Genomic DNA, 25,195 nt, shown 5'->3' with positions numbered 1-25,195 from the left:
TGAGCACCCTCATTTCCCCTTGATTGATCTGCTTGTAGCTTACGGGGGTCTCGGTTCTGGCAGTCTTGAAGCCATAGGTAGCGCAAGAGGGTTCTAGCACAGCTTTCGCCCCCGCCCTTGATCACGTTCTACGTGGCTCAGGCGCTAACAAAGGACGGCGCTGGTGAACACTGTCAAGGTTCGTATACAGACAACATAAATACCCAAGAAAGTAGCAGGGGGGACAGCGGCCGATGTAGCTCAGTTGGACGCGTAATTCGGAGGTCGTGGGTTCGGATCCCACCATCGGCACGTTGTTTTTTCTTCTACTTTGTGTCTAATTATCTTTCCCATCAACAGATTACATTACTAATTTCTGTGATTATCCAAGTAAACATTAAAAAAAGACATAAAGTACCATCCCCAGCGCTTTCCTTGGCCTCGCCGACTGTTGGCTTCTTTCCTTCATGTATTATAATGAACACCCTCATTTCCCCTTGATTGATCTGCTTGTAGCTTACGGGGGTCTCGGTTCTGGCAGTCTTGAAGCCATAGGTAGCGTAAGAGGGTTCTCGCACAGCTTTCGCCCTCGCTCTTGATCACGTTTTACGTGACTCATGCGGTAACAAAGGACGTCCCACGTCCGCCGCTATGGCTGAGGGTGGCGCTGGTGAACACTCTCAAGGTTCGTATATAGACAACATAAACACCCAAGAAAGTAGCAGGGGGGACAGCGGCCTATGTAGCTCAGTTGGAAGAGCACCGGACGCGTTATTCGGAGGTCGTTGGTTCGGATCCGACCATCGGCACGTTGTTTTTTCTTCTACTTTGTGTCTAATTATCTTTCCCATTAACAGATTACATTACTAATTTCTGTGATTATCCAAGTAAACATTAAAAAAAGACATAAAGTACCATCCCCAACGCTTTCCTTGGCCTCGCCGACTGTTGGCTTCTTTCCTTCATGTATTATAATGGGCACCCTCATTTCCCCTCGATTGATCTGCTTGTAGCTTACGGGGGTCTCGGTTCTGGCAGTCTTGAAGCCATAGGTAGCGTAAGAGGGTTTTAGCACAGCTTTCGCCCCCGCTCTTGATCACGTTCTACGTGACTCAGGCGGTAACAAAGGACGTCCCACGTCCGCCGCTATGGCTGAGGGTGGCGCTGGTGAACACCCTCAAGGTTCGTTTACAGACAACATAAATACCCAAGAAAGTAGCAGGGGAGACAGCGGCCGATGTAGCTCAGTTGGAAGAGCACCGGACGCGTTATTCGGAGGTCGTGGGTTCGGATCCCACCATCGGCACGTTGTTTTTTCTTCTCCTTTATGTCTAATTATCTTTCCCATTAACAGATTACATTACTAATTTCTGTGATTATCCAAGTAAACATTAAAAAAAAGACATAAAGTACCATCCCCAACGCTTTCCTTGGCCTCGCCGACTGTTGGCATCTTTCCTTCATGTATTATAATGAGCACCTTCATTTCCCCTTGATTGATCTGCTTGTAGCTTACGGGGGTCTCGGTTCTGGCAGTCTTGAAGCCATAGGTAGCGTAAGAGGGTTCTCGCACAGCTTTCGCCCTCGCTCTTGATCCCGTTTTACGTGACTCATGCGGTAACAAAGGACGTCCCACGTCCGCCGCTATGGCTGAGGGTGGCGCTGGTGAACACTCTCAAGGTTCGTATACAGACAACATAAATACCCAAGAAAGTAGCAGGGGGGACAGCGGCCGGTGTAGCTCAGTTGGAAGAGCACCGGACGCGTTATTCGGAGGTCGTGGGTTCGAATCCCACCATCGGCACGTTGCTTTTTCTTCTACTTTGTGTCTAATTATCTTTCCCATTAACAGATTACATTACTAATTTATGTGATTATCCAAGTAAACATTAAAAAAAAAGACATAAAGTACCATCCCCAACGCTTTCCTTGGCCTCGCCGACTGTTAGCTTCTTTCCTTCATGTATTATAATGAGCACCCTCATTTCCCCTTGATTGATCTGCTTGTAGCTTACGGGGGTCTCGGTTCTGGCAGTCTTCAAGCCATAGGTAGCGTAAGAGGGTTCTAGCACAGCTTTCGCCCCCGCTCTTGATCACGTTCTACGTGACTCAGGCGGTAACAAAGGACGTCCCACGTCCGCCGCTATGGCTGAGGGTGGCGCTGGTGAACACCCTCAAGGTTCGTTTACAGACAACATAAATACCCAAGAAAGTAGCAGGGGGGACAGCGGCCGATGTAGCTCAGTTGGAAGAGCACCGGACGCGTTACTCGGAGGTCGTGGGTTCGGATCCCACCATCGGCACGTTGTTTTTTCTTCTACTTTGTGTCTAATTATCTTTCCCATTAACAGATTACATTACTAATTTCTGTGATTATCCAAGTAAACATTAAAAAAAAAGACAAAGTACCATCCCCAATGCTTTCCTTGGCCTCGCCGACTGTTGGCTTCTTTCCTTTATGTATTATAATGAGCACCCTCATTTCCGCTTGATTGATCTGCGTGTAGCTTACGGGGGTCTCGGTTCTGGCAGTCTTGAATCCATAGGTAGCGTAAGAGGGTTCTAGCACAGCTTTCGCCCCCGCTCTTGATCACGTTCTACGTGACTCAGGCGGTAACAAAGGACGTCCCACGTCCGCCGCTATGGCTGAGGGTGGCGCTGGTGAACACTCTCAAGGTTCGTTTACAGACAACATAAATACCCAAGAAAGTAGCAGGGGGGACAGCGGCCGATGTAGCTCAGTTGGAAGAGCACCGGACGCGTTACTCGGAGGTCGTGGGTTCGGATCCCACCATCGGCACGTTGTTTTTTCTTCTACTTTGTGTCTAATTATCTTTCCCATTAACAGATTACATTACTAATTTCTGTGATTATCCAAGTAAACATTAAAAAAAAAAGACATAAAGTACCACCGCCAACGCTTTCCTTGGCCTCGCCGACTGTTGGCTTCTTTCCTTCATGTATTATAATGAGCACCCTCATTTCCCCTTGATTGATCTGCTTGTAGCTTACGGGGGTCTCGGTTCTGGCAGTCTTGAAGCCATAGGTAGCGTAAGAGGGTTCTAGCACAGCTTTCGCCCCCGCCCTTGATCACGTTCTACGTGGCTCAGGCGCTAACAAAGGACGGCGCTGGTGAACACTGTCAAGGGTCGTATGCAGACAACATAAATACCCAAGAAAGTAGCAGGGGGGACAGCGGCCGATGTAGCTCAGTTGCAAGAGCACCGTACGCGTTATTCGGAGGTCGTGGGTTCGGATCCCACCATCGGCACGTAGTTTTTTCTTCTACTTTGGGTCTAATTATCTTTCCCATTAACAGATTACATTACTAATTTCTGTGATTATCCAAGTAAACATTAAAAAAAAGACAAAGTACCATCCCCAACGCTTTCCTTGGCCTCGCCGACTGTTGGCTTCTTTCCTTCATGTATTATAATGAGCACCTTCATTTCCCCTTGATTGATCTGCTTGTAGCTTACGGGGGTCTCGGTTCTGGCAGTCTTGAAGCCATAGGTAGCGTAAGAGGGTTCTCGCACAGCTTTCGCCCTCGCTCTTGATCACGTTTTACGTGACTCATGCGGTAACAAAGGACGTCCCACGTCCGCCGCTATGGCTGAGGGTGGCGCTGGTGAACACTCTCAAGGTTCGTATACAGACAACATAAATACCCAAGAAAGTAGCAGGGGGGACAGCGGCCGGTGTAGCTCAGTTGGAAGAGCACCGGACGCGTTATTCGGAGGTCGTGGGTTCGGATCCCACCATCGGCACGTTGCTTTTTCTTCTACTTTGTGTCTAATTATCTTTCCCATTAACAGATTACATTACTAATTTATGTGATTATCCAAGTAAACATTAAAAAAAAGACATAAAGTACCATCCCCAACGCTTTCCTTGGCCTCGCCGACTGTTAGCTTCTTTCCTTCATGTATTATAATGAGCACCCTCATTTCCCCTTGATTGATCTGCTTGTAGCTTACGGGGGTCTCGGTTCTGGCAGTCTTCAAGCCATAGGTAGCGTAAGAGGGTTCTAGCACAGCTTTCGCCCCCGCTCTTGATCACGTTCTACGTGACTCAGGCGGTAACAAAGGACGTCCCACGTCCGCCGCTATGGCTGAGGGTGGCGCTGGTGAACACTCTCAAGGTTCGTTTACAGACAACATAAATACCCAAGAAAGTAGCAGGGGGAACAGCGGCCGATGTAGCTCAGTTGGAAGAGCACCGGACGCGTTACTCGGAGGTCGTGGGTTCGGATCCCACCATCGGCACGTTGTTTTTTCTTCTACTTTGTGTCTAATTATCTTTCCCATTAACAGATCACATTACTAATTTCTGTGATTATCCAAGTAAACATTAAAAAAAGACATAAAGTACCATCCCCAATGCTTTCCTTGGCCTCGACGACTGTTGGCTTCTTTCCTTCGTGTATTATAATGGGCACCCTCATTTCCCCTCGATTGATCTGCTTGTAGCTTACGGGGGTCTCGGTTCTGGCAGTCTTGAAGCCATAGGTAGCGTAAGAGGGTTTTAGCACAGCTTTCGCCCTCGCTCTTGATCCCGTTCTACGTGACTCAGGCGGTAACAAAGGACGTCCCACGTCCGCCGCTATGGCTGAGGGTGGCGCTGGTGAACACTCTCAAGGTTCGTATACAGACAACATAAACACCCAAGAAAGTAGCAGGGGGGACAGCGGCCGATGTAGCTCAGTTGGAAGAGCACCGGACACGTTATTCGGAGGTCGTGGGTTCGGATCCCACCATCGGCACGTTGTTTTTTCTTCTCCTTTATGTCTAATTATCTTTCCCATTAACAGATTACATTACTAATTTCTGTGATTATCCAAGTAAACATTAAAAAAAGACATAAAGTACCATCCCCAACGCTTTCCTTGGCCTTGCCGACTGTTGGCTTCTTTCCTTCATGTATTATAATGAGCACCCTCATTTCCCCTTGACAGATCTGCTTGTAGCTTACGGGGGTCTCGGTTCTGGCAGTCTTGAAGCCATAGGTAGCGTAAGTGGGTTCTAGCACAGCTTTCGCCCTCGCTCTTGATCACGTTCTACGTGACTCAGGCGGTAACAAAGGACGTCCCACGTCCGCCGCTATGGCTGAGGGTGGCGCTGGTGAACACTCTCAAGGTTCGATTACAGACAACATAAATACCCAAGAAAGTAGCAGGGGGGACAGCGGCCGATGTAGCTCAGTTGGACGCGTTATTCGGAGGTCGTGGGTTCGGATCCCACCATCGGCACATTGCTTTTTCTTCTACTTTGTGTCTAATTATCTTTCCCATCAACAGATTACATTACTAATTTCTGTGATTATCCAAGTAAACAATTAAAAAGACATAAAGTACCATCCCCAACGCTTTCCTTGGCCTCACCGACTGTTGGCTTCTTTCCTTCATGTATTATAATGAGCACCCTCATTTCCCCTTGATTGATCTGCTTGTAGCTTACGGGGGTCTCGGTTCTGGCAGTCTTGAAGCCATAGGTAGCGTAAGAGGGTTCTCGCACAGCTTTCGCCCTCGCTCTTGATCACGTTTTACGTGACTCATGCGGTAACAAAGGACGTCCCACGTCCGCCGCTATGGCTGAGGGTGGCGCTGGTGAACACTCTCAAGGTTCGTATACAGACAACATAAACACCCAAGAAAGTAGCAGGGGGGACAGCGGCCTATGTAGCCCAGTTAGAAGAGCACCGGACGCGTTATTCGGAGGTCGTGGGTTCGAATCCCCCCATCGGCACGTTGTTTTTTCTTCTTTGTGTCTAATTATCTTTCCCATTAACAAATTACATTACTAATTTCTGTGATTATCCAAGTAAACATTAAAAAAAAGACAAAGTACCATCCCCAACGCTTTCCTTGGCCTCGCCGACTGTTGGCTTCTTTCCTTCATGTATTATAATGTGCACTCTCATTTCCCCTTCATTGATCTGCTTGTAGCTTACGGGGGTCTCGGTTCTGGCAGTCTTGAAGCCATAGGCAGCGTAAGAGGGTTCTAGCACAGCTTCCGCCCTCGCTCTTGATCACGTTCTACGTGACTCAGGCGGTAACAAAGGATGTCCCACGTCCGCCGCTATGGCTGAGGGTGGCGCTGGTGAACACTCTCAAGGTTCGTATACAGACAACATAAATACCCAAGAAAGTAGCAGGGGGGACAGCGGCCGATGTAGCTCAGTTGGAAGAGCACCGGACGCGTTACTCGGAGGTCGTGGGTTCGGATCCCACCATCGGCACGTTGTTTTTTCTTCTACTTTGTGTCTAATTATCTTTCCCATTAACAGATTACATTACTAATTTCTGTGATTATCCAAGTAAACATTAAAAAAAAAGACAAAGTACCATCCCCAATGCTTTCCTTGGCCTCGCCGACTGTTGGCTTCTTTCCTTTATGTATTATAATGAGCACCCTCATTTCCGCTTGATTGATCTGCGTGTAGCTTACGGGGGTCTCGGTTCTGGCAGTCTTGAATCCATAGGTAGCGTAAGAGGGTTCTAGCACAGCTTTCGCCCCCGCTCTTGATCACGTTCTACGTGACTCAGGCGGTAACAAAGGACGTCCCACGTCCGCCGCTATGGCTGAGGGTGGCGCTGGTGAACACTCTCAAGGTTCGTTTACAGACAACATAAATACCCAAGAAAGTAGCAGGGGGGACAGCGGCCGATGTAGCTCAGTTGGAAGAGCACCGGACGCGTTACTCGGAGGTCGTGGGTTCGGATCCCACCATCGGCACGTTGTTTTTTCTTCTACTTTGTGTCTAATTATCTTTCCCATTAACAGATTACATTACTAATTTCTGTGATTATCCAAGTAAACATTAAAAAAAAAAGACATAAAGTACCACCGCCAACGCTTTCCTTGGCCTCGCCGACTGTTGGCTTCTTTCCTTCATGTATTATAATGAGCACCCTCATTTCCCCTTGATTGATCTGCTTGTAGCTTACGGGGGTCTCGGTTCTGGCAGTCTTGAAGCCATAGGTAGCGTAAGAGGGTTCTAGCACAGCTTTCGCCCCCGCCCTTGATCACGTTCTACGTGGCTCAGGCGCTAACAAAGGACGGCGCTGGTGAACACTGTCAAGGGTCGTATGCAGACAACATAAATACCCAAGAAAGTAGCAGGGGGGACAGCGGCCGATGTAGCTCAGTTGCAAGAGCACCGTACGCGTTATTCGGAGGTCGTGGGTTCGGATCCCACCATCGGCACGTAGTTTTTTCTTCTACTCTGGGTCTAATTATCTTTCCCATTAACAGATTACATTACTAATTTCTGTGATTATCCAAGTAAACATTAAAAAAAAGACAAAGTACCATCCCCAACGCTTTCCTTGGCCTCGCCGACTGTTGGCTTCTTTCCTTCATGTATTATAATGAGCACCTTCATTTCCCCTTGATTGATCTGCTTGTAGCTTACGGGGGTCTCGGTTCTGGCAGTCTTGAAGCCATAGGTAGCGTAAGAGGGTTCTCGCACAGCTTTCGCCCTCGCTCTTGATCACGTTTTACGTGACTCATGCGGTAACAAAGGACGTCCCACGTCCGCCGCTATGGCTGAGGGTGGCGCTGGTGAACACTCTCAAGGTTCGTATACAGACAACATAAATACCCAAGAAAGTAGCAGGGGGGACAGCGGCCGGTGTAGCTCAGTTGGAAGAGCACCGGACGCGTTATTCGGAGGTCGTGGGTTCGGATCCCACCATCGGCACGTTGCTTTTTCTTCTACTTTGTGTCTAATTATCTTTCCCATTAACAGATTACATTACTAATTTATGTGATTATCCAAGTAAACATTAAAAAAAAGACATAAAGTACCATCCCCAACGCTTTCCTTGGCCTCGCCGACTGTTAGCTTCTTTCCTTCATGTATTATAATGAGCACCCTCATTTCCCCTTGATTGATCTGCTTGTAGCTTACGGGGGTCTCGGTTCTGGCAGTCTTCAAGCCATAGGTAGCGTAAGAGGGTTCTAGCACAGCTTTCGCCCCCGCTCTTGATCACGTTCTACGTGACTCAGGCGGTAACAAAGGACGTCCCACGTCCGCCGCTATGGCTGAGGGTGGCGCTGGTGAACACTCTCAAGGTTCGTTTACAGACAACATAAATACCCAAGAAAGTAGCAGGGGGAACAGCGGCCGATGTAGCTCAGTTGGAAGAGCACCGGACGCGTTACTCGGAGGTCGTGGGTTCGGATCCCACCATCGGCACGTTGTTTTTTCTTCTACTTTGTGTCTAATTATCTTTCCCATTAACAGATCACATTACTAATTTCTGTGATTATCCAAGTAAACATTAAAAAAAAGACATAAAGTACCACCGCCAACGCTTTCCTTGGCCTCGCCGACTGTTGGCTTCTTTCCTTCATTTATTATAATGAGCACCCTCATTTCCCCTTGATTGATCTGCTTGTAGCTTACGGGGGTCTCGGTTCTGGCAGTCTTGAAGCCATAGGTAGCGCAAGAGGGTTCTAGCACAGCTTTCGCCCCCGCCCTTGATCACGTTCTACGTGGCTCAGGCGCTAACAAAGGACGGCGCTGGTGAACACTGTCAAGGTTCGTATACAGGCAACATAAATACCCAAGAAAGTAGCAGGGGGGACAGCGGCCGATGTAGCTCAGTTGGACGCGTAATTCGGAGGTCGTGGGTTCGGATCCCACCATCGGCACGTTGTTTTTTCTTCTACTTTGTGTCTAATTATCTTTCCCATCAACAGATTACATTACTAATTTCTGTGATTATCCAAGTAAACATTAAAAAAAGACATAAAGTACCATCCCCAGCGCTTTCCTTGGCCTCGCCGACTGTTGGCTTCTTTCCTTCATGTATTATAATGAACACCCTCATTTCCCCTTGATTGATCTGCTTGTAGCTTACGGGGGTCTCGGTTCTGGCAGTCTTGAAGCCATAGGTAGCGTAAGAGGGTTCTCGCACAGCTTTCGCCCTCGCTCTTGATCACGTTTTACGTGACTCATGCGGTAACAAAGGACGTCCCACGTCCGCCGCTATGGCTGAGGGTGGCGCTGGTGAACACTCTCAAGGTTCGTATATAGACAACATAAACACCCAAGAAAGTAGCAGGGGGGACAGCGGCCTATGTAGCTCAGTTGGAAGAGCACCGGACGCGTTATTCGGAGGTCGTTGGTTCGGATCCGACCATCGGCACGTTGTTTTTTCTTCTACTTTGTGTCTAATTATCTTTCCCATTAACAGATTACATTACTAATTTCTGTGATTATCCAAGTAAACATTAAAAAAAGACATAAAGTACCATCCCCAACGCTTTCCTTGGCCTCGCCGACTGTTGGCTTCTTTCCTTCATGTATTATAATGGGCACCCTCATTTCCCCTCGATTGATCTGCTTGTAGCTTACGGGGGTCTCGGTTCTGGCAGTCTTGAAGCCATAGGTAGCGTAAGAGGGTTTTAGCACAGCTTTCGCCCCCGCTCTTGATCACGTTCTACGTGACTCAGGCCGTAACAAAGGACGTCCCACGTCCGCCGCTATGGCTGAGGGTGGCGCTGGTGAACACCCTCAAGGTTCGTTTACAGACAACATAAATACCCAAGAAAGTAGCAGGGGAGACAGCGGCCGATGTAGCTCAGTTGGAAGAGCACCGGACGCGTTATTCGGAGGTCGTGGGTTCGGATCCCTCCATCGGCACGTTGTTTTTTCTTCTCCTTTATGTCTAATTATCTTTCCCATTAACAGATTACATTACTAATTTCTGTGATTATCCAAGTAAACATTAAAAAAAAGACATAAAGTACCATCCCCAACGCTTTCCTTGGCCTCGCCGACTGTTGGCATCTTTCCTTCATGTATTATAATGAGCACCTTCATTTCCCCTTGATTGATCTGCTTGTAGCTTACGGGGGTCTCGGTTCTGGCAGTCTTGAAGCCATAGGTAGCGTAAGAGGGTTCTCGCACAGCTTTCGCCCTCGCTCTTGATCCCGTTTTACGTGACTCATGCGGTAACAAAGGACGTCCCACGTCCGCCGCTATGGCTGAGGGTGGCGCTGGTGAACACTCTCAAGGTTCGTATACAGACAACATAAATACCCAAGAAAGTAGCAGGGGGGACAGCGGCCGGTGTAGCTCAGTTGGAAGAGCACCGGACGCGTTATTCGGAGGTCGTGGGTTCGAATCCCACCATCGGCACGTTCCTTTTTCTTCTACTTTGTGTCTAATTATCTTTCCCATTAACAGATTACATTACTAATTTATGTGATTATCCAAGTAAACATTAAAAAAAAAGACATAAAGTACCATCCCCAACGCTTTCCTTGGCCTCGCCGACTGTTAGCTTCTTTCCTTCATGTATTATAATGAGCACCCTCATTTCCCCTTGATTGATCTGCTTGTAGCTTACGGGGGTCTCGGTTCTGGCAGTCTTCAAGCCATAGGTAGCGTAAGAGGGTTCTAGCACAGCTTTCGCCCCCGCTCTTGATCACGTTCTACGTGACTCAGGCGGTAACAAAGGACGTCCCACGTCCGCCGCTATGGCTGAGGGTGGCGCTGGTGAACACCCTCAAGGTTCGTTTACAGACAACATAAATACCCAAGAAAGTAGCAGGGGAGACAGCGGCCGATGTAGCTCAGTTGGAAGAGCACCGGACGTGTTACTCGGAGGTCGTGGGTTGGGATCCCACCATCGGCACGTTGTTTTTTCTTTTACTTTGTGTCTAATTATCTTTCCCATTAACAGATTACATTACTAATTTCTGTGATTATCCATGTAAACATTAAAAAAAAGACATAAAGTACCACCGCCAACGCTTTCCTTGGCCTTGCCGACTGTTGGCTTCTTTCCTTCATGTATTATAATGAGCACCCTCATTTCCCCTTGATTGATCTGCTTGTAGCTTACGGGGGTCTCGGTTCTGGCAGTCTTGAAGCCATAGGTAGCGCAAGAGGGTTCTAGCACAGCTTTCGCCCCCGCCCTTGATCACGTTCTACGTGGCTCAGGCGCTAACAAAGGACGGCGCTGGTGAACACTGTCAAGGTTCGTATACAGACAACATAAATACCCAAGAAAGTAGCAGGGGGGACAGCGGCCGATGTAGCTCAGTTGGACGCGTAATTCGGAGGTCGTGGGTTCGGATCCCACCATCGGCACGTTGTTTTTTCTTCTACTTTGTGTCTATTTATCTTTCCCATCAACAGATTACATTACTAATTTCTGTGATTATCCAAGTAAACATTAAAAAAAAAGACATTAAGTACCATCCCCAACGCTTTCCTTGGCCTCGCCGACTGTTGGCTTCTTTCCTTCATGTATTATAATGAGCACCCTCATTTCCCCTTGATTGATCTGCTTGTAGCTTACGGGGGTCTCGGTTCTGGCAGTCTTGAAGCCATAGGTAGCGTAAGAGGGTTCTCGCACAGCTTTCGCCCTCGCTCTTGATCACGTTTTACGTGACTCATGCGGTAACAAAGGACGTCCCACGTCCGCCGCTATGGCTGAGGATGGCGTTGGTGAACACTCTCAAGGTTCGTATACAGACAACATAAATACCCAAGAAAGTTGCAGGGGGGACAGCGGCCGATGTAGCTCAGTTGGAAGAGCACCGGACGCGTTATTCGGAGGTCGTGGGTTCGGATCCCACCATCGGCACGTTGTTTTTTCTTCTACTTTGTGTCTAATTATCTTTCCCATTAACAGATTACATTACTAATTTATGTGATTATCCAAGTAAACATTAAAAAAAGACATGAAGTACCATCCCCAACGCTTTCCTTGGCCTCGCCGACTGTTGGCTTCTTTCCTTCATGTATTATAATGAGCACCCTCATTTCCCCTTGATTGATCTGCTTGTAGCTTACGGGGGTCTCGGTTCTGGCAGTCTTCAAGCCATAGGTAGCGTAAGAGGGTTTTAGCAAAGCTTTCGCCCTCGCTCTTGATCACGTTCTACGTGACTCAGGCGGTAACAAAGGACGTCCCACGTCCGCCGCTATGGCTGAGGGTGGCGCTGGTGAACACTCTCAAGGTTCGTATACAGACAACATAAATACCCAAGAAAGTAGCAGGGGGGACAGCGGCCGGTGTAGCTCAGTTGGAAGAGCACCGGACGCGTTATTCGGAGGTCGTGGGTTCGGATCCCACCATCGGCACGTTGCTTTTTCTTCTACTTTGTGTCTAATTATCTTTCCCATAAACAGATTACATTATTAATTTCTGTGATTATCCAAGTAAACATTAAAAAAAGACATAAAGTACCATCCCCAACGCTTTCCTTGGCCTCGCCGACTGTTGGCTTCTTTCCTTCATGTATTATAATGAACACCCTCATTTCCCCTTGATTGATCTGCTTGTAGCTTACGGGGGTCTCGGTTCTGGCAGTTTTGAAGCCATAGGTAGCGTAAGAGGGTTCTCGCACAGCTTTCGCCCTCGCTCTTGATCACGTTTTACGTGACTCATGCGGTAACAAAGGACGTCCCACGTCCGCCGCTATGGCTGAGGGTGGCGCTGGTGAACACTCTCAAGGTTCGTATACAGACAACATAAACACCCAAGAAAGTAGCAGGGGGGACAGCGGCCTATGTAGCTCAGTTGGAAGAGCACCGGACGCGTTATTCGGAGGTCGTTGGTTCGGATCCGACCATCGGCACGTTGTTTTTTCTTCTACTTTGTGTCTAACTATATTTCCCATTAACAGATTACATTACTAATTTCTGTGATTATCCAAGTAAACATTAAAAAAAAGACATAAAGCACCATCCCCAACGCTTTCCTTGGCCTCGCCGACTGTTGGCTTCTTTCCTTTATGTATTATAATGGGCACCCTCATTTCCCCTCGATTGATCTGCTTGTAGCTTACGGGGGTCTCGGTTCTGGCAGTCTTGAAGCCATAGGTAGCGTAAGAGGGTTTTAGCACAGCTTTCGCCCTCGCTCTTGATCCCGTTCTACGTGACTCAGGCGGTAGCAAAGGACGTCCCACGTCCGCCGCTATGGCTGAGGGTGGCGCTGGTGAACACTCTCAAGGTTCGTATACAGACAACAAAAATACCCAGGAAAGTAGCAGGGGGGACAGCGGCCGATGTAGCTCAGTTGGAAGAGCACCGGACGCGTTATTCGGAGGTCGTGGGTTCGGATCCCACCATCGGCACGTTCTTTTTCTTCTCCTTTGTGTCTAATTATCTTTCCCATTAACAGATTACATTACTAATTTCTGTGATTATCCAAGTAAACATTAAAAAAAAGACATAAAGTACTATCCCCAACGCTTTCCTTGGCCTCGCCGACTGTTGGCTTCTTTCCTTCATGTATTATAACGGGCACCCTCATTTCCCCTTGATCGATCTGCTTGTAGCTTACGGGGGTCTTGGTTCTGGCAGTCTTGAAGCCACAGGTAGCATAAGAGGGTTCTAGAACAGCTTTCGCCCTCGCTCTTGATCACGTTCTACGTGACTCAGGCGGTAACAAAGGACGTCCCACGTCCGCCGCTATGGCTGAGGGTGGCGCTGGTGAACACTCTCAAGCTTCGTATACAGACAACATAAATACCCAAGAAAGTAGCAGGGGGGACAGCGGCCGGTGTAGCTCAGTTGGAAGAGCACCGGACGCGTTATTCGGAGGTCGTGGGTTCGGATCCCACCATCGGCACGTTGCTTTTTCTTCTACTTTGTGTCTGATTATCTTTCCCATTAACAGATTACATTACTAATTTATGTGATTATCCAAGTAAACATTAAAAAAAGACATGAAGTACCATCCCCAACGCTTTCCTTGGCCTCGCCGACTGTTGGCTTCTTTCCTTCATGTATTATAATGAGCACCCTCATTTCCCCTTGATTGATCTGCTTGTAGCTTACGGGGGTCTCGGTTCTGGCAGTCTTCAAGCCATAGGTAGCGTAAGAGGGTTTTAGCAAAGCTTTCGCCCTCGCTCTTGATCACGTTCTACGTGACTCAGGCGGTAACAAAGGACGTCCCACGTCCGCCGCTATGGCTGAGGGTGGCGCTGGTGAACACTCTCAAGGTTCGTATACAGACAACATAAATACCCAAGAAAGTAGCAGGGGGGACAGCGGCCGGTGTAGCTCAGTTGGAAGAGCACCGGACGCGTTATTCGGAGGTCGTGGGTTCGGATCCCACCATCGGCACGTTGCTTTTTCTTCTACTTTGTGTCTAATTATCTTTCCCATTAACAGATTACATTATTAATTTCTGTGATTATCCAAGTAAACATTAAAAAAAGACATAAAGTACCATCCCCAACGCTTTCCTTGGCCTCGCCGACTGTTGGCTTCTTTCCTTCATGTATTATAATGAGCACCCTCATTTCCCCTTGATTGATCTGCTTGTAGCTTACGGGGGTCTCGGTTCTGGCAGTCTTGAAGCCATAGGTAGCGTAAGAGGGTTTTAGCACAGCTTTCGCCCTCGCTCTTGATCCCGTTCTACGTGACTCAGGTGGTAGCAAAGGACGTCCCACGTCCGCCGCTATGGCTGAGGGTGGCGCTGGTGAACACTCTCAAGGTTCGTATACAGACAACAAAAATACCCAGGAAAGTAGCAGGGGGGACAGCGGCCGATGTAGCTCAGTTGGAAGAGCACCGGACGCGTTATTCGGAGGTCGTAGGTTCGGATCCCACCATCGGCACGTTCTTTTTCTTCTCATTTATGTCTAATTATCTTTCCCATTAACAGATTACATTACTAATTTCTGTGATTATCCAAGTAAACATTAAAAAAAAGACATAAAGTACCATCCCCAACGCTTTCCTTGGCCTCGCCGACTGTTGGCTTCTTTCCTTCATGTATTATAACGGGCACCCTCATTTCCCCTTGATCGATCTGCTTGTAGCTTACGGGGGTCTCGGTTCTGGCAGTCTTGAAGCCATAGGTAGCGTAAGAGGGTTCTAGAACAGCTTTCGCCCTCGCTCTTGATCACGTTCTACGTGACTCAGGCGGTAACAAAGGACGTCCCACGTCCGCCGCTATGGCTGAGGGTGGCGCTGGTGAACACTCTCAAGCTTCGTATACAGACAACATAAATACCCAAGAAAGTAGCAGGGGGGACAGCGGCCGGTGTAGCTCAGTTGGAAGAGCACCGGACGCGTTATTCGGAGGTCGTGGGTTCGGATCCCACCATCGGCACGTTGCTTTTTCTTCTACTTTGTGTCTAATTATCTTTCCCATTAACAGATTACATTACTAATTTCTGTGATTATCCAAGTAAACATAAAAAAAAAGACATAAAGTACCATCCCCAACGCTTTCCTTGGCCTCGCCGACTGTTGGCTTCTTTCCTTCATGTATTATAATGAGCACCCTCATTTCCCCTTGATAGATCTGCTTGTGGCTTACGGGGGTCTCGGTTCTGGCAGTCTTGAAGCCATAGGTAGCGTAAGAGGGTTCTCGCACAGCTTTCGCCCTCGCTCTTGATCACGTTTTACGTGACTCATGCGGTAACAAAGGACGTCCCACGTCCGCCGCTATGGCTGAGGGTGGCGCTGGTGAACACTCTCAAGGTTCGTATACAGACAACATAAACACCCAAGAAAGTAGCAGGGGGGACAGCGGCCGATGTAGCTCAGTTGGAAGAGCACCGGACGCGTTACTCGGAGGTCGTGGGTTCGGATCCCACCATCGGCACGTTGTTTTTTCTTCTACTTTGTGTCTAATTATCTTTCCCATTAACAGATTACATTACTAATTTCTGTGATTATCCAAGTAAACATTAAAAAAAAAAAAACAAAGTACCATCCCCAATGCTTTCCTTGGCCTCGCCGACTGTTGGCTTCTTTCCTTTATGTATTATAATGAGCACCCTCATTTCCGCTTGATTGATCTGCGTGTAGCTTACGGGGGTCTCGGTTCTGGCAGTCTTGAATCCATAGGTAGCGTAAGAGCGTTCTAGCACAGCTTTCGCCCCCGCTCTTGATCACGTTCTACGTGACTCAGGCGGTAACAAAGGACGTCCCACGTCCGCCGCTATGGCTGAGGGTGGCGCTGGTGAACACTCTCAAGGTTCGTTTACAGACAACATAAATACCCAAGAAAGTAGCAGGGGGGACAGCGGCCGATGTAGCTCAGTTGGAAGAGCACCGGACGCGTTACTCGGAGGTCGTGGGTTCGGATCCCACCATCGGCACGTTGTTTTTTCTTCTACTTTGTGTGTAATTATCTTTCCCATTAACAGATTACATTACTAATTTCTGTGATTATCCAAGTAAACATTAAAAAAAAAAGACATAAAGTACCACCGCCAACGCTTTCCTTGGCCTCGCCGACTGTTGGCTTCTTTCCTTTATGTATTATAATGAGCACCCTCATTTCCGCTTGATTGATCTGCGTGTAGCTTACGGGGGTCTCGGTTCTGGCAGTCTTGAATCCATAGGTAGCGTAAGAGCGTTCTAGCACAGCTTTCGCCCCCGCTCTTGATCACGTTCTACGTGACTCAGGCGGTAACAAAGGATGTCCCACGTCCGCCGCTATGGTCTAGGGTGGCGCTGGTGAACACTCTCAAGGTTCGTATACAGACAACATAAACACCCAAGAAAGTAGCAGGGGGGACAGCGGCCGATGTAGCTCAGTTGGAAGAGCACCGGACGCGTTACTCGGAGGTCGTGGGTTCGGATCCCACCATCGGCACGTTGTTTTTTCTTCTACTTTGTGTCTAATTATCTTTCCCATTAACAGATTACATTACTAATTTCTGTGATTATCCAAGTAAACATTAAAAAAAAAAAAACAAAGTACCATCCCCAATGCTTTCCTTGGCCTCGCCGACTGTTGGCTTCTTTCCTTTATGTATTATAATGAGCACCCTCATTTCCCCTTGATTGATCTGCTTGTAGCTTACGGGGGTCTCGTTTCTGGCAGTCTTGAAGCCATAGGTAGCGTAAGAGGGTTCTCGCACAGCTTTCGCCCTTGCTCTTGATCACGTTTTACGTGACTCATGCGGTAACAAAGGACGTCCCACGTCCGCCGCTATGGCTGAGGGTGGCGCTGGTGAACACTCTCAAGGTTCGTATACAGACAACATAAATACCCAAGAAAGTAGCAGGGGGGACAGCGGCCGGTGTAGCTCAGTTGGAAGAGCACCGGACGCGTTATTCGGAGGTCGTGGGTTCGGATCCCACCATCGGCACGTTGCTTTTTCTTCTACTTTGTGTCTAATTATCTTTCCCATTAACAGATTACATTACTAATTTATGTGATTATCCAAGTAAACATTAAAAAAAAGACATAAAGTACCATCCCCAACGCTTTCCTTGGCCTCACCGACTGTTGGCTTCTTTCCTTCATGTATTATAATGAGCACCCTCATTTCCCCTTGATTGATCTGCTTGTAGCTTACGGGGGTCTCGGTTCTGGCAGTCTTCAAGCCATAGGTAGCGTAAGAGGGTTCTAGCACAGCTTTCGCCCCCGCTCTTGATCACGTTCTACGTGACTCAGGCGGTAACAAAGGACGTCCCACGTCCGCCGCTATGGCTGAGGGTGGCGCTGGTGAACACTCTCAAGGTTCGTTTACAGACAACATAAATACCCAAGAAAGTAGCAGGGGGGACAGCGGCTGATGTAGCTCAGTTGGAAGAGCACCGGACGCGTTACTCGGAGGTCGTGGGTTCGGATCCCACCATCGGCACGTTGTTTTTTCTTCTACTTTGTGTCTAATTATCTTTCCCATTAACTGATTACATTACTAATTTCTGTGATTATCCAAGTAAACATTAAAAAAAAGACATAAAGTACCACCGCCAACGCTTTCCTTGGCCTCGCCGACTGTTGGCTTCTTTCCTTCATGTATTATAATGAGCACCCTCATTTCCCCTTGATTGATCTGCTTGTAGCTTACGGGAGTGTCGGTTCTGGCAGTCTTGAAGCCATAGGTAGCGTAAGAGGGTTCTAGCACAGCTTTCGCCCCCGCCCTTGATCACGTTCTACATGGCTCAGGCGCTAACAAAGGACGGCGCTGGTGAACACTGTCAAGGGTCGTATGCAGACAACATAAATACCCAAGAAAGTAGCAGGGGGGACAGCGGCCGATGTAGCTCAGTTGCAAGAGCACCGTACGCGTTATTCGGAGGTCGTGGGTTCGGATCCCACCATCGGCACGTAGTTTTTTCTTCTACTTTGGGTCTAATTATCTTTCCCATTAACAGATTACATTACTAATTTCTGTGATTATCCAAGTAAACATTAAAAAAAAGACATAAAGTACCATCCCCAACGCTTTCCTTGGCCTCGCCGAGTGTTGGCTTCTTTCCTTCATGTATTATAATGAGCACCCTCATTTCCCCTTGATTGATCTGCTTGTAGCTTACGGGGGTCTCGGTTCTGGCAGTCTTGAAGCCATAGGTAGCGTAAGAGGGTTCTCGCACAGCTTTCGCCCTCGCTCTTGATCACGTTTTACGTGACTCATGCGGTAACAAAGGACGTCCCACGTCCGCCGCTATGGCTGAGGGAGGCGCTGGTGAACACTCTCAAGGTTCGTATACAGACAACATAAATACCCAAGAAAGTAGCAGGGGGGACAGCGGCCGGTGTAGCTCAGTTGGAAGAGCACCGGACGCGTTATTCGGAGGTCGTCGGTTCGGATCCCACCATCGGCACGTTGCTTTTTCTTCTACTTTGTGTCTAATTATCTTTCCCATTAACAGATTACATTACTAATTTATGTGATTATCCAAGTAAACATTAAAAAAAGACATAAAGTACCATCCCCAACGCTTTCCTTGGCTTCGCCGACTGTTGGCTTCTTTCCTTCATGTATTATAATGAGCACCCTCATTTCCCCTTGATTGACCTGCTTGTAGCTTACGGGGGTCTCGGTTCTGGCAGTCTTCAAGCCATAGGTAGCGTAAGAGAGTTTTAGCACAGCTTTCGCCCTCGCTCATGATCACGTTCTACGTGACTCAGGCGGTAACAAAGGACGTCCCACGTCCGCCGCTATGGCTGAGGGTGGCGCTGGTGAACACTCTCAAGGTTCGTATACAGACAACATAAATACCAAAGAAAGTAGCAGGGGGGACAGCGGCCGGTGTAGCTCAGTTGGAAGAGCACCGGACGCGTTATTCGGAGGTCGTGGGTTCGGATCCCACCATCGGCACGTTGCTTTTTCTTCTACTTTGTGTGTAATTATCTTTCCCATTAACAGATTACATTACTAATTTCTGTGATTATCCAAGTAAACATTAAAAAAAAGACATAAAGTACCATCCCCAATGCTTTCCTTGGCCTCGCCGACTGTTGGCTTCTTTCCTTCATGTATTATAATGAGCACCCTCATTTCCCCTTGATAGATCTGCTTGTAGCTTACGGGGGTCTCGGTTCTGGCAGTCTTGAAGCCATAGGTAGCGTAAGAGGGTTCTAGCACAGCTTTCGCCCTCGCTCTTGATCAGGTTCTACGTGACTCAGGCGGTAACAAAGGACGTCCCACGTCCGCCACTATGGCTGAGGGTGGCGCTGGTGAACACTCTCAAGGTTCGTATACAGACAACATAAATACCCAAGAAAGTAGCAGGGGGGACAGCGGCCGGTGTAGCTCAGTTGGAAGAGCACCGGACGCGTTATTCGGAGGTCGTGGGTTCGGATCCCACCATCGGCACGTTGCTTTTTCTTCTACTTTGTGTCTAATTATCTTTCCCATTAACAGATTACATTACTAATTTCTGTGATTATCCAAGTAAACATTAAAAAAAAGACATAAAGTACCATCCCCAACGCTTTCCTTGGCCTCGCCGACTGTTGGCTTCTTTCCTTCATGTATTATAATGAGCACCCTCATTTCCCCTTGATAGATCTGCTTGTAGCTTACGGGGGTCTCGGTTCTGGCAGTCTTGAAGCCATAGGTAGCGTAAGAGGGTTCTAGCACAGCTTTCGCCCTCGCTCTTGATCACGTTCTACGTGACTCAGGCGGTAACAAAGGACGTCCCACGTCCGCCGCTATGGCTGAGGGTGGCGCTGGTGAACACTCTCAAGGTTCGTATACAGACAACATAAACACCCAAGAAAGTAGCAGGGGGGACAGCGGCCTATGTAGCTCAGTTGGAAGAGCACCGGACGCATTATTCGGAGGTCGTGGGTTCGAATCCCACCATCGGCACGTTGTTTTTTCTTCTTTGTGTCTAATTATCTTTCCCATTAACAAATTACATTACTAATTTCTGTGATTATCCAAGTAAACATTAAAAAAAAGACATAAAGTACCATCCCCAACGCTTTCCTTGGCCTCGCCGACTGTTGGCTTCTTTCCTTCATGTATTATAATGAGCACTCTCATTTCCCCTTCATTGATCTGCTTGTAGCTTACGGGGGTCTCGGTTCTGGCAGTCTTGAAGCCATAGGCAGCGTAAGAGGGTTCTAGCACAGCTTTCGCTCTCGCTCTTGATCACATTCTACGTGACTCAGGCGGTAACAAAGGACGTCCCACGTCCGCCGCTATGGCTGAGGGTGGCGCTGGTGAACACTCTCAAGGTTTGTATACAGACAACATAAATACCCAAGAAAGTAGCAGGGGGGACAGCGGCCGATGTAGCTCAGTTGGAAGAGCACCGGACGCGTTACTCGGAGGTCGTGGGTTCGGATCCCACCATCGGCACGTTGTTTTTTCTTCTACTTTGTGTCTAATTATCTTTCCCATTAACAGATTACATTACTAATTTCTGTGATTATCCAAGTAAACATTAAAAAAAAAAAACAAAGTACCATCCCCAATGCTTTCCTTGGCCTCGCCGACTGTTGGCTTCTTTCCTTTATGTATTATAATGAGCACCCTCATTTCCGCTTGATTGATCTGCGTGTAGCTTACGGGGGTCTCGGTTCTGGCAGTCTTGAATCCATAGGTAGCGTAAGAGCGTTCTAGCACAGCTTTCGCCCCTGCTCTTGATCACGTTCTACGTGACTCAGGCGGTAACAAAGGACGTCCCACGTCCGCCGCTATGGCTGAGGGTGGCGCTGGTGAACACTCTCAAGGTTCGTTTACAGACAACATAAATACCCAAGAAAGTAGCAGGGGGGACAGCGGCCGATGTAGCTCAGTTGGAAGAGCACCGGACGCGTTACTCGGAGGTCGTGGGTTCGGATCCCACCATCGGCACGTTGTTTTTTCTTCTACTTTGTGTGTAATTATCTTTCCCATTAACAGATTACATTACTAATTTCTGTGATTATCCAAGTAAACATTAAAAAAAAGACATAAAGTACCACCGCCAACGCTTTCCTTGGCCTCGCCGACTGTTGGCTTCTTTCCTTCATGTATTATAATGAGCACCCTCATTTCCCCTTGATTGATCTGCTTGTAGCTTACGGGGGTGTCGGTTCTGGCAGTCTTGAAGCCATAGGTAGCGTAAGAGGGTTCTAGCACAGCTTTCGCCCCCGCCCTTGATCACGTTCTACATGGCTCAGGCGCTAACAAAGGACGGCGCTGGTGAACACTGTCAAGGGTCGTATGCAGACAACATAAATACCCAAGAAAGTAGCAGGGGGGACAGCGGCCGATGTAGCTCAGTTGCAAGAGCACCGTACGCGTTATTCGGAGGTCGTGGGTTCGGATCCCACCATCGGCACGTAGTTTTTTCTTCTACTTTGGGTCTAATTATCTTTCCCATTAACAGATTACATTACTAATTTCTGTGATTATCCAAGTAAACATTAAAAAAAAGACATAAAGTACCATCCCCAACGCTTTCCTTGGCCTCGCCGAGTGTTGGCTTCTTTCCTTCATGTATTATAATGAGCACCCTCATTTCCCCTTGATTGATCTGCTTGTAGCTTACGGGGGTCTCGGTTCTGGCAGTCTTGAAGCCATAGGTAGCGTAAGAGGGTTCTCGCACAGCTTTCGCCCTCGCTCTTGATCACGTTTTACGTGACTCATGCGGTAACAAAGGACGTCCCACGTCCGCCGCTATGGCTGAGGGAGGCGCTGGTGAACACTCTCAAGGTTCGTATACAGACAACATAAATACCCAAGAAAGTAGCAGGGGGGACAGCGGCCGGTGTAGCTCAGTTGGAAGAGCACCGGACGCGTTATTCGGAGGTCGTCGGTTCGGATCCCACCATCGGCACGTTGCTTTTTCTTCTACTTTGTGTCTAATTATCTTTCCCATTAACAGATTACATTACTAATTTATGTGATTATCCAAGTAAACATTAAAAAAAGACATAAAGTACCATCCCCAACGCTTTCCTTGGCCTCGCCGACTGTTGGCTTCTTTCCTTCATGTATTATAATGAGCACCCTCATTTCCCCTTGATTGACCTGCTTGTAGCTTACGGGGGTCTCGGTTCTGGCAGTCTTCAAGCCATAGGTAGCGTAAGAGAGTTTTAGCACAGCTTTCGCCCTCGCTCATGATCACGTTCTACGTGACTCAGGCGGTAACAAAGGACGTCCCACGTCCGCCGCTATGGCTGAGGGTGGCGCTGGTGAACACTCTCAAGGTTCGTATACAGACAACATAAATACCAAAGAAAGTAGCAGGGGGGACAGCGGCCGGTGTAGCTCAGTTGGAAGAGCACCGGACGCGTTATTCGGAGGTCGTGGGTTCGGATCCCACCATCGGCACGTTGCTTTTTCTTCTACTTTGTGTGTAATTATCTTTCCCATTAACAGATTACATTACTAATTTCTGTGATTATCCAAGTAAACATTAAAAAAAAGACATAAAGTACCATCCCCAATGCTTTCCTTGGCCTCGCCGACTGTTGGCTTCTTTCCTTCATGTATTATAATGAGCACCCTCATTTCCCCTTGATAGATCTGCTTGTAGCTTACGGGGGTCTCGGTTCTGGCAGTCTTGAAGCCATAGGTAGCGTAAGAGGGTTCTAGCACAGCTTTCGCCCTCGCTCTTGATCAGGTTCTACGTGACTCAGGCGGTAACAAAGGACGTCCCACGTCCGCCGCTATGGCTGAGGGTGGCGCTGGTGAACACTCTCAAGGTTCGTATACAGACAACATAAATACCCAAGAAAGTAGCAGGGGGGACAGCGGCCGGTGTAGCTCACTTGGAAGAGCACCGGACGCGTTATTCGGAGGTCGTGGGTTCGGATCCCACCATCGGCACGTTGCTTTTTCTTCTACTTTGTGTCTAATTATCTTTCCCATTAACAGATTACATTACTAATTTCTGTGATTATCCAAGTAAACATTAAAAAAAAGACATAAAGTACCATCCCCAACGCTTTCCTTGGCCTCGCCGACTGTTGGCTTCTTTCCTTCATGTATTATAATGAGCACCCTCATTTCCCCTTGATAGATCTGCTTGTAGCTTACGGGGGTCTCGGTTCTGGCAGTCTTGAAGCCATAGGTAGCGTAAGAGGGTTCTAGCACAGCTTTCGCCCTCGCTCTTGATCACGTTCTACGTGACTCAGGCGGTAACAAAGGACGTCCCACGTCCGCCGCTATGGCTGAGGGTGGCGCTGGTGAACACTCTCAAGGTTCGTATACAGACAACATAAATACCCAAGAAAGTAGCAGGGGGGACAGCGGCCGATGTAGCTCAGTTGGACGCGTTATTCGGAGGTCGTGGGTTCGGATCCCACCATCGGCACGTTGTTTTTTCTTCTACTTTGTGTCTAATTATCTTTCCCATCAACAGATTACATTACTAATTTCTGTGATTATCCAAGTAAACATTAAAAAAAAGACATAAAGTACCATCCCCAACGCTTTCCTTGGCCTCGCCGACTGTTGGCTTCTTTCCTTCATGTATTATAATGAGCACCCTCATTTCCCCTTGATTGATCTGCTTGTAGCTTACGGGGGTCTCGGTTCTGGCAGTCTTGAAGCCATAGGTAGCGTAAGAGGGTTCTCGCACAGCTTTCGCCCTCGCTCTTGATCACGTTTTACGTGACTCATGCGGTAACAAAGGACGTCCCACGTCCGCCGCTATGGCTGAGGGTGGCGCTGGTGAACACTCTCAAGGTTCGTATACAGACAACATATATACCCAAGAAAGTAGCAGGGGGGACAGCGGCCGATGTAGCTCAGTTGGAAGAGCACCGGACGCGTTATTCGGAGGTCGTGGGTTTGGATCCCACCATCGGCACGTTGTTTTTTCTTCTACTTTGTGTCTAATTATCTTTCCCATCAACAGATTACATTACTAATTTCTGTGATTATCCAAGTAAACATTAAAAAAAAGACATGAAGAACCATCCCCAACGCTTTCCTTGGCCTCGCCGACTGTTAGCTTCTTTCCTTCATGTATTATAATGAACACCCTCATTTCCCCTTGATTGATCTGCTTGTAGCTTACGGGGGTCTCGGTTCTGGCAGTCTTGAAGCCATAGGTAGCGTAAGAGGGTTCTCGCACAGCTTTCGCCCTCGCTCTTGATCACGTTTTACGTGACTCATGCGGTAACAAAGGACGTCCCACGTCCGCCGCTATGGCTGAGGGAGGCGCTGGTGAACACTCTCAAGGTTCGTATACAGACAACATAAATACCCAAGAAAGTAGCAGGGGGGACAGCGGCCGGTGTAGCTCAGTTGGAAGAGCACCGGACGCGTTATTCGGAGGTCGTGGGTTCGGATCCCACCATCGGCACGTTGTTTTTTCTTCTACTTTGTGTCTAATTATCTTTCCGATTAACAGATTACATTACTAATTTATGTGATTATCCAAGTAAACATTAAAAAAAGACATAAAGTACCATCCCCAACGCTTTCCTTGGCCTCGCCGACTGTTGGCTTCTTTCCTTCATGTATTATAATGAGCACCCTCATTTCCCCTTGATTGATCTGCTTGTAGCTTACGGGGGTCTCGGTTCTGGCAGTCTTGAAGCCATAGGTAGCGTAAGAGGGTTCTCGCACAGCTTTCGCCCTCGCTCTTGATCACGTTTTACGTGACTCATGCGGTAACAAAGGACGTCCCACGTCCGCCGCTATGGCTGAGGGTGGCGCTGGTGAACACTCTCAAGGTTCGTATACAGACAACATAAATACCCAAGAAAGTAGCAGGGGGGACAGCGGCCGATGTAGCTCAGTTGGAAGCGCACCGGATGCGTTATTCGGAGGTAGTGGGTTCGGATCCCCCCATCGGCACGTTGTTTTTTCTTCTACTTTGTGTCTAATTATCTTTCCCATCAACAGATTACATTACTAATTTCTGTGATTATCCAAGTAAACATTAAAAAAAAGACATAAAGTACCATCCCCAACGCTTTCCTTGGCCTCGCCGACTGTTGGCTTCTTTCCTTCATGTATTATAATGAGCACCCTCATTTCCCCTTGATTGATCTGCTTGTAGCTTACGGGGGTCTCGGTTCTGGCAGTCTTGAAGCCAT

The 25,195-nt window shown here is 48.1% G+C and overlaps 3 non-coding genes across 3 annotated transcripts; all 3 read left to right on the top strand.

Annotated features, from left to right (window-relative positions):
- The first annotated feature begins 1,710 nt into the window (after positions 1 to 1,710).
- TRNAT-CGU (transfer RNA threonine (anticodon CGU)) lies at positions 1,711 to 1,783 on the top strand. The gene has a single exon. It is a non-coding gene; the product is annotated as a tRNA-Thr (tRNA).
- Positions 1,784 to 10,055: 8,272 nt separating this feature from the next.
- Positions 10,056 to 10,128, top strand: TRNAT-CGU (transfer RNA threonine (anticodon CGU)). The gene has a single exon. It is a non-coding gene; the product is annotated as a tRNA-Thr (tRNA).
- Positions 10,129 to 19,945: 9,817 nt separating this feature from the next.
- Positions 19,946 to 20,018, top strand: TRNAM-CAU (transfer RNA methionine (anticodon CAU)). The gene has a single exon. It is a non-coding gene; the product is annotated as a tRNA-Met (tRNA).
- Positions 20,019 to 25,195: the final 5,177 nt, after the last annotated feature.

This window comes from Amblyomma maculatum, chromosome 11 (assembly GCF_055883805.1).
Source record: "Amblyomma maculatum isolate TAMU_Amacu chromosome 11, ASM5588380v1, whole genome shotgun sequence".
Classification (NCBI taxonomy): Eukaryota; Metazoa; Arthropoda; class Arachnida; order Ixodida; family Ixodidae; genus Amblyomma; species Amblyomma maculatum.
This window is presented reverse-complemented; position numbering and strand designations above follow the sequence as displayed.